This window comes from Scomber japonicus, chromosome 19, assembly GCF_027409825.1.
Source record: "Scomber japonicus isolate fScoJap1 chromosome 19, fScoJap1.pri, whole genome shotgun sequence".
Lineage (NCBI taxonomy): Eukaryota > Metazoa > Chordata > Actinopteri > Scombriformes > Scombridae > Scomber > Scomber japonicus.
The window spans coordinates 1,897,342-1,907,787 of record NC_070596.1 but is presented as its reverse complement, the minus strand read 5'-3'; positions in this window follow the sequence as shown (position 1 = coordinate 1,907,787).

Sequence of the window (10,446 nt, the reverse complement as noted above, 5' to 3'; positions counted from 1 at the left end):
AAGATATGTATCCATTTGTTGTTGTTTTTAATCCACAAATGATGAGCCTCCACCTTTAAAGGGCACAGAAGAAATCCTATTTTTAAAAAAAAAAAGGGTTGCAGGTTTTTCCAATGGCATGCCACAGGGAGCATGTGGTTGAATGACTCAAAGCTTGCATGGGCCTGTGTGTTTGTAGCTGTGTCAGCGAATGAAGACAATCTAGTTTGAGATTAGAGAAGATGACCTTACATGCACCATTCCACATGTGTGACTATCCAAAAACACCTGTGTTAACCTTTTTGATGTTGGGATTTAGCCTGTGAGCTGCTAGCTGGGTAGCTCCAATGGAAAAACCACTGTTAGGCACGTTCATTTCCAAGCATGTCTGTTCCATTGATTTGACTCTTCTGCTGGTCACCCATCACTTCAAGAATACACATGCTGCCATTTGTCAGTCACTGCAACCACAAAATGAATTGAAATGTGTTGGAAGGTGAGGAAGCAGGTAGCAACCACCATGGCTCAACTTTAACTGTGATGTTACCTTTTATGGATTTTTCTTGTCTTTGTGTCTTGACACCCTTTGTTTTTTTGGGGTCTTTTTTTGTTTTTTTTACTGTCCATACTGAAGGCTTTACAGAGTGCCTGTCATTGGTGCGCTCCACAACCTGACCAGCACAGTGCCAGTTTATCAGCCAGTAGAGATTTAGTGTTACACCCTGCTGCCTGCACTCCTTTTTAAATGGTCCTACATAGCAAGTAGAAGCTACACAGCCAAATGAAGCTCAGTCATTGTGAAATAAAACTCAAAATGTCCTCTGAGCACAACCGCAAAGACTGAGGAGAGGCCCAGAAGCATGCACGATGTAGGGAAGTTGAGAAAGGTTCATAGAAGCACATACTCGGTTCTAATGGAGTATACTGGCAGCTTAACATTTTAGTGGTCTGAGAGTTTTTGTAGCCATCTTGTGGTGACTAGAGGAACTGCAGCTCTTCTTCATCACTCAGTCATGGTGGTTGCTAATGCAAGCAAGAGCACTTGAGATATTTAGATCGTACTTTGTAGCTAGTTTAAAATTTCTGACCTAAGTATAGAGGTCAAAGACATATCCCATGATGCCTTGGGTTCTATCCGTCTGTCCTTTCTCACCCAGTCCATTGTGTCTGGGTATCATATCACACTTCAGACCGCTTGAGCCTAACTTTCAGATAGCATGAGCGCTATCCTAGTTAGCTAACACTTGCAGAGTCCAAGTACTTTTTCATTTGTTCATATATTGTTTGTGTCTTTGACTTGGCATGTTATTGTCTGCTGAGTTTCTTTGTATGCATGTAGGCAGCATCCAGACATTGTGGCATCTCACTCCCGCTCACCTGATAGCAGGTCTGTTTTGACTTTTTGTTCTGCAGTAGAAAAGTAGCATTTCAAAAGACTTTCAGTAGTCTGGTGCCAAAACTAAATTCCCCACACAAGATGTCTAAAAGTTTTGATACCCTCTTAAAGCCGATAACCTAATAATGACCGTTAACATAATAACTTTTTTTGTCCATTTTTTAATGTAATAAGCCGATAACGTAATAACTTAGAAGTAACTTAATAAGTTATTGGCTAGTTATTCCGTTATTGGTTCAGGAATTTTATTAACTTATTGGCAAATTATTACGTTATTGACTTATTACATTTAAAAACAGGCAAAAGTCAGCTATCATTACGTTATCGGCTGCTAGAAATACTTTAGTCCAAGACAAGGAATCTCCAAACAATGAACGCTAAAACTCCTTGAGCAAATTAGCTTAACATTAGCACGTCTCACAATATAACACACACTAGCTTATACAATGAAGCGAGAATTATTCTGTATTTGTTTTTTAGTCCATCTCTTAATACTTGCCCCTGCACTTCCATTCTAACAAGCTAAGAAGGAAATATCGCATTTTTGGGGGGTACTATTTTCAGCGGTGGATGAATACACATTAGGTGATTTAGTCGGTAAGAAGAGCTATGTTTTGGTTCAACAATACTCATTTTAATCTTTAGTTTGGAGTTTAAATTATACCAAATATCTTTATGTATCTGTAAGTATAAAAAGTAGAGAGCAGGTAATCTGGAGTTGCCATTGGGGATTTATTTTTGGCACCAGCAGAGAGGAGATTGCACAGGCCATTGTAGTGATGCTGATTAGAAACCAGCTGATGGTGAACTGCCCTCGACCAAAATCATATAACAATGCAGTGGAAATGAAAGACTTTTGAATTGACAGAAATGATAAGAACGCTATTTTTTAGTGTTTTATGATATTTATTGAGGATGTTAGAGCGTGTACAGATAATGTAAGGTTTCAGCACAGATGTGTGTATGTTCAGTATTTAGTAAGTCTATGTAATGTGTAATGAAAAATGAAGTAAGCATTGAGATAGAGACAGCACCAATAATAATAATAATAACGTGGCCAGTTTGTTCTTCGGCCATTTTTCTAACAATGTTACATTCCAACTTTTTCAAGGACTTGAAGAGAGGCAGAGGGAAAAAAACAGTTTTCTCCCATTTTACATTTTGTCTATAGGAATATAGGAAAAGTGAGCCTGTTTTTACATTTTCCTCTATTTTCATTGTAATATCAGACCACACATTCCCTCATTCCTTTGTGTTGACAGTTCTGATGATTAAGATATTGTAGGCTTGCACTTTATGAAGTTAAATATTGTAATGATCTTGTTTGTTGTGCTTTTAAGGAGGGGAAAAAGAGACAAATCCCTATTTTTTTTTCTTTTCTTTTCTTTTCTTTTTTTTTTTTTTTTTTTACAGTGTTGAAGTCAAGAGTGATTTCAAACATTTTCCAATAGGAACTTTTCATCAATCTGCGGCCACTTTTTAACATGTTTATGTGTGTCAGAACTAGAAAAACAGCGTGTTTTATAGCCAGCGGTGCTCTAAATCGCTAAAAAATGATGCTTTCAGTTGGAGATTGAAACATCTTTTTTTTTAACTTTACAAAGAAATATCATTTTAAAAAAAAAAGAAAAGAAGTAAAGAATTGTATTCCTTTAAATTGTCAAATATTGCATGTTGACAAGTTTGTATGTTAAGTCTCAGAAACTCATGTTTATATGTTGATAACATGTTTATTGTACGGTGTTTGTTTTTGTTTCCTGAATCCATAAAAAAGAGCAAATATTGTGGCACAAAATAAGCATTATGTAATGAAACCTATACACAGTCAGTGAGGTGACTCTGTCATCAGATAGATAAAGAAATGAAGACATTAGATCACTTTTAGCTTCTTTTTAAGAGCGTTTGCTGTAGCGATGTTTTCTTAAACCATGAACACCACCACTTCATGAATTAACACCGCTAGGGAAAAAAAGTACCATTTAAATGAGTTTGAAACAGAATTATTAGTTTTCTCACTTCATTTTTTGACATGTTGACATCAGCTGATTTCTGTATGATGAACGGCATTTCTTGCTTCACCTAATCTGATGATGGTGTTGTACAGTAGATTCTAGTCACTGAGCCCCTGCAGTCCTGGAAGCTGATGATCTTTGCACTAAATCTTGAGCACACAGGATCAACTGTGCAAGCTTAGATTATGAACTTGTGCGAGCAAGAGAACAACGTGCAAATATAGTAACTTCCAAAACACCTGTGGACAAGTTATTATCACTTTTGCAAACCAGACATTAACAAGTGTGAACAAGATGTTTAATTGTGCAAACACACAAAAAGATGCTGTACATTTTCTGCATAAAATAGTAATCTGTGCACACATGGTTTTTTCTTTTTTGATAGTCTGAAGAGACTCTTAAATTATCTGTTAGAATGTGTGGCTGATCTACAGGTGCTCTCTGAGTTCATACTGTACTAATATTAGATTATGGAGCCTTATGCAGGGTGGACACTGTGACTACATCATTTCCTGTCTTCTCTGCTGACTTTGCCTTTTTTTTATCTGAATAGTTTACATGCTGCTGGGTGTTCAGAGGTTTCATAAGTAAGCGATGTATGTGTTATAACCAGACTCAGCCTTATTGGATAAAAGCTTGATTTTTGAATCTGGGGTATGACACAGACCACCCACATCTACTCTTCCACTGCTAGACCCATACTGAGGTCTGTTCCTTCAGTCCTGTGAATAACTGCTCCAACTTGGATGAATACACATTTAGTTCCCAAATAATCAATGATTTGCTTTCTAAAAGCTGCCATTTTTTGCAACATTTCCACAGAGAAAACGCACACGAGAAGCAGATGAAGCGATATTTTTGAAGAGTAGCAGAAGGGAGGATTTGAAGGCTGGTGAAACAGAGTCAGTGCTCGCCCTGCATAACCAGTAGTAGAATCCACCAGAGCAGATGAAATAAACTGACATGGACGCACAAGCACAAACGGCCACTGTTCTATGTAACGGACCCACACATCTATAGAGAACACACATCTTAAATAACTGCCGTCTGATCAATCCTGTTTCCCCCTTCCCCTCCCCCTCTTCCACTTATCCAGGGGTCATTTCTACTTTTTTATACTTCTAAAAAAAAAAAAAAAGTCTAAAAGATGGGTGCAGCCCTCATTTATAGCAACACGTGTGACTTGCTTGTTGTGATTTTCAGTCGGTGTCAAACTGTCAGTTGTATTTTTGAATATTTCAGTTGAGAAGAAAAAAAGAAGAAGAAATGCACAGATGATTAATGTCTGTAAGCAGCATGTTTGTTTAGAATAGAAAGTGCCAAAGACTGGTGTACTCTCACTTTCCCATCCTAACCGTGACTGAGATCAATTATTGTATCAGATGTTGTTTTTTTTTTTCTTTTTTCCTTCTGTGTGTTGCCAGATGGAGTCAATAAAAGATGGAGAACATTTGGTATCATGGAAGGAACATGAAGTGTATTTATTGCAGGACTGAGAAAGATGTTAAAATGCACTGCAACTTCAAACTTTTAGCAATCAGAATTAACACATTATTTATCTCTCAGTCTCGTTCTGTTGGAGGGCAGCAGTGAGCATTCGATTGCAATTTTAAGGTAAGGTAAGTTCTAGAACAATCATATGAGCAGTATATAGTAGTTTGGACTTATCTGACTCATTTTAGTGAGCTGGTAATGAGTTAAGTTGTGTGTTAAGCTGATTTTTTTTTCACCCTACAAACTTTATTTTGACCTTTTTAAAACATTAAGTCAGCAATTGTCTGTCTGTCATGGATATTACATCTGTATCAGCAGCACCTTTATAAAGATCATAAAGGTTTTGGAGCTGTTGTGGACTCAAGCAAACCCACAGATGACATTGTTTAGTTGACTTCATCAGGTAATTTGTCACAATAATTAAAGATTATTGTGTTAATGGTGCTTTTATTGATTGGTGCAGAGTAAGATTTTCATAATACAATATTGGGCTTATTATTTCTTTCTTTATTATCAAACTTCATGTGACAATGTGGAAAATGCTGTGAAGTAGAGAGATGAGAAGTTGTCAGGTTGCTGTACCTTCACATGCCACCAGATGGTGACATGATACATGGATCCACCGACACCAGGTGAAACTTCCTGTTCACTGAGGGTAGAAATGTTAAAGTCACTTGTGTTCCTTCCAAATATCCACCAACAGGCAACACATGGTAACTTCATTAAGTTTTTCCCAATCAGTTCTGCTGTATTGGAACATTATTTAACCTTTAAAATACACACTCCTGTGCACCATATGCACCATGTAAACACATCATTCAAAAAGAAAAGACAAAATAGTGTTAATATCAGAATCACTAAAAAGCTCTTTAATAGTTGCAATAAATCCTACCTTTATCAATCTTTTTATTTACATGCAGTAGTTAAAGAGGAGCTGAATGTTATTTAGTTTGATCATTTTATTTTGAAGGATCGTACCGTAAGTGTCAGTATGTGATTGATGGTGGAGTTATGTTGAGTGCCCTCCAGTGGTCACAGCGAGGAACTATAACTTCAGACTCTTCAGTGGGCAATGAGCGCCCTGTTATCTTCAGCGTGTGCTGTAACGAACAACGGTGCTGCGTGTGTAAAGTGCTTTATAGAGTTGAGTTGTTAATACTACTACTACTAATAATAATAACAACAATAAAAAATAATAATAGTTATGATAATGGTAAAGTTTAGCACTTTTCATTCACTGTGAAAGTGCTACAGTAATAACAGTAGGCTACACACAACAGCAATAGAAGGAAAATGTCTTCCTCTCTGCTTTAAGTTAGCGTGACCAGACGTCCCCGATTTCCGGGGACAGTCCCCGTTTTGGGTGACCTGTCCCCGGTCAAACCTGTCCCCGAAAATGTCCCCGATTTTGACACTGAATGGGGGAAAATGCACACAGACTCAAACACCAGTTATTACGGTAGACATTAAACGCATCGCCAGAGGAGACGTCGTATGACGTACAGACGTTATCAGGACGTACGACCAGATGCAGCAGCGTCAACAGCTACAATCTAGAGGCGGCAAAAAGGAGAGAAAAGAAGACCAACGGCAGCGATAAATGGTATGTTGTGTATGAACTTATTATTATTTTGTGTGAACTGGCAGTAGACTTGGCTGTGTGTGTGAAGTGATGTAACGTTAAAGTAAGTATGATTGTTTATCTGAACTGAAGACCTAACCAAACGTTATAAAAGTCAGTGAATGAACGTTAACATTATGACAATGTTTTCATATCTGTCATTAGTGAAGCTGTAACGTTAACGTTAGCATGAGATTACCAGGTGACGACATTGTATGTGGCTCTGTTTTGGAAGAGAGGGAGGTGGAAGACTGCTTTGGTAGCATATGATTTTCCCGTAGGCATAAGGACCTAGGACTCTGTTCAAATAATACATTAATTAATAATAAGTCAATGGTTGATAGTTGTGTGGGAATACAGTGCTGTGTGGGTAACCAATGACGGTAGTAGCTATAAATGCAGGCCATCTGATTAGCTGATGCCCTGAGTCACTGTTTTGTATGTTAGTAAAGGTGTAACTTGTTATATTAGATTACAATGATATTACAATATTATCTCTATGTTGCTCTGTTGTAGATTAGAAGAAGACAAGTATAGGAGAAACTGATAGTAAAGAGAGAAGAGGAGAAGAGCAGGAGAACAGTGTGGAAAGGCAGAAATAAAGAAGTAAACAGAGTTTAGGAGAGAAGAGGAGGAGAACAGTGTGGAAAGGCAGAAATAAGGAAGTAAACAACAGAGTGAAGGAGAGAAGAGGAAAAGAGCAGAACAGTGTGGAAAGGTAGAAATAAGGAAGTAAACAACAGAGTCAAGGAGAAAAGAGGAAAAGAGCAGGAGAACAGTGTGGAAAGGCAGAAATAAAGAAGTAAACAACAGAGTGAAGGGGAAAAGAGCAGGAGAACAGTGTGGAAAGGCAGAAATAAGGAAGTAAACAACAGAGTGAAGGAGAAAAGAGGAAAAGAGCAGGAGAACAGTGTGGAAAGGCAGAAATAAGGAAGTAAACAACAGAGTGAAGGAGAAAAGAGGAAAAGAGCAGGAGAACAGTGTGGAAAGGCAGAAATAAGGAAGTAAACAACAGAGTGAAGGAGAAAAGAGGAAAAGAGCAGGAGAACAGTGTGGAAAGGCAGAAATAAAGAAGTAAACAACAGAGTGAAGGAGAAAAGAGGAAAAGAGCAGGAGAACAGTGTGGAAAGGCAGAAATAAGGAAGTAAACAACAGAGTGAAGGAGAAAAGAGGAAAAGAGCAGGAGAACAGTGTGGAAAGGCAGAAATAAAGAAGTAAACAACAGAGTGAAGGAGAAAAGAGGAAAAGAGCAGGAGAACAGTGTGGAAAGGCAGAAATAAAGAAGTAAACAACAGAGTGAAGGAGAAAAGAGGAAAAGAGCAGGAGAACAGTGTGGAAAGGCAGAAATAAAGAAGTAAACAACAGAGTGAAGGAGAAAAGAGGAAAAGAGCAGGAGAACAGTGTGGAAAGGCAGAAATAAAGAAGTAAACAACAGAGTGAAGGAGAAAAGAGGAAAAGAGCAGGAGAACAGTGTGGAAAGGCAGAAATAAAGAAGTAAACAACAGAGTGAAGGAGAAAAGAGGAAAAGAGCAGGAGAACAGTGTGGAAAGGCAGAAATAAGGAAGTAAACAACAGAGTGAAGGAGAAAAGAGGAAAAGAGCAGGAGAACAGTGTGGAAAGGCAGAAATAAGGAAGTAAACAACAGAGTGAAGGAGAAAAGAGCAGGAGAACAGTGTGGAAAGGCAGAAATAAAGAAGTAAACAACAGAGTGAAGGAGAAAAGAGCAGGAGAACAGTGTGGAAAGGCAGAAATAAGGAAGTAAACAACAGAGTGAAGCTAAGGAGAAGAGAAAGAAGGGTGAAGAAAAGAAAAGCATTGAAGGAGAAGAGAAAAGAGACGAGAGACAAGAAGAGTAGAGGAGAAGATGGCTCTTTCAAAGAAGCGCAAATGCCATTTTACTGAAAAAATCCAGCAAGAGTTTCCATTTATACGCCCCTGTCGCCCAGGCCAAGATGATACAGTGGTCCACTGCACCCTTTGCCAGTCTTCTTTTTCAATTGCCAGTGGGGGGAGATATTCTGTGGTGGAGCATCAGCAGACAAAAAAACATAAAAAAGGTCTGACTGCCAATGCTGTTACGCCCTCTATCACCACATTTTATAAGAAGACAGAGCCTTCCCAAAAGGAGTTCGAGTTAGCTGTGCAGGAGGGTATCTTGGCATATCACACTATGAAACATAATCATAGTTACCGTTCTATGGACTGCACAGCACAACTGACAAAGAAGCTTTATGAGCCAAAGTTTTCATGTGCCCGGACCAAAGGTGAAGCCATAGTAAATAATATCTTCGCACCATGGGCAACCAGTATGGTAAGACAGGATCTAGTGCAGGTTGAATTTGTTTCCCTGTCCATTGATTCATCCAATCATGGACATGTGAAGCTGCTGCCATTAATGGTCAGATATTGCAAAGTTAATGATGGCAGCATGTCCATAGAAACTAAATTACTTGATTTTGTTCAACTTAAAGGAGAAAAGGCAGAGGAACTTGCAGCTGAGATCATGGCAGTGATTGAAAAATTCTCACTGGAAAATAAAGTAGTGGCATTCTCTGCTGACAATACAAACACCAACTTTGGCGGGCTGAATAGGGTGGGGAGAGTCAATGTCCACACTAAAGTGAAAAATGCACTGCAGCGGGAGGTGATTGGCCTGGGTTGTCCTGCCCACATCATCCATAATGCAACCAAAACAGCTATGGACACCCTTCCCATTGATGTAGAGTACCTGCTCACAAAAATATTTGGATATTTTCATATTTACACTGTTAGGGTGGAAAGATTAAAGAGCTTTTGTGAATTTGTTGGCCAAGAGTATCAGAACATCTTAGGACACAGCAACGTTCGCTGGCTGTCCATGCTCCCTGCTCTAGAAAGAGTGCTTAAAATGTATGCACCACTTAAAGCCTTTTTTCTTTCTGAAGAAAAATGCCCTGTTGTCTTGCAAAGAATGTTTGAAGATCCACTGACTGAACTGTGGCTTGCCTTCGCCCATGGAAATCTGGCCATATTTAGTGAAACAATCAAGAAGCTTGAAGGGCAGGACTGCTGTGCTGTGGAGTCAGCTGCAATCCTGAGACAGGTGGAGGTAAAATTGACAGCAAGACGTGATGACATCTTCATTCCAGTACTGGCCAGAGGACTGCTGGGGGAGCTTGTGGAAAATGCAGCAATTGAAAGAGAAAACTTTCTCAAAACCACTCAATCTTTCTTCACAACGGCTGTGAACTACTTGCAAGCTTGGGGAAAGCATACAGACAATTTAAATGACTTGCACTGTCTCCTTTTAAAAAACAAACCCCTGCGCGAAGAGATCCAGAAGGCAACAGCCACACTGCAGGAAAAGTGCCCCAATGTGCAAATCAAAGAAGATGATTTGTTTGATGAAGTTTCTGCCCTGCAAGAATTCCTAAAGGGGGAATCACTTGTGAAATGGAGAGAATTTGAGACACCACTCAGTCAGAGATGGAGCACAGTATTAACTCATTTCAAAGAAAATGACATCCCGCACACTAACCTGGCAAGATTAGTGTCTGTTGTCATGTGCTTACCTGGCAGTAATGCACCAGTAGAGAGGGTGTTCTCTCAAATGAATGACATATGGACAGACAGCAGAAATAGGTTCACTGTTCCTTCCATCAAGGCCATCCTTATTGTAAAGACAAACATCAACCTCCCTTGTGTTAAGTTTATGGAGATGCTGGCCAAAGACAGAGCCATCCAGAAGAAAATACATTCTTCTGAGAAATATGCAAATCAGGTAAGGAGAGGGAGGGAGAGAAAGAGGGAATGAGGGAGAGTGAGAGACAGAGAGACAAAGTGAGAGAGGAGAGGAGATAGAAGGAGAAACAGATAAATATATGAGCCCAATTTCTATACTGGAACTGTCCCCCTGATGAGTGACTTTTGTAGGTGCACTTTATAAATGTAGGCTTTGATTTTAA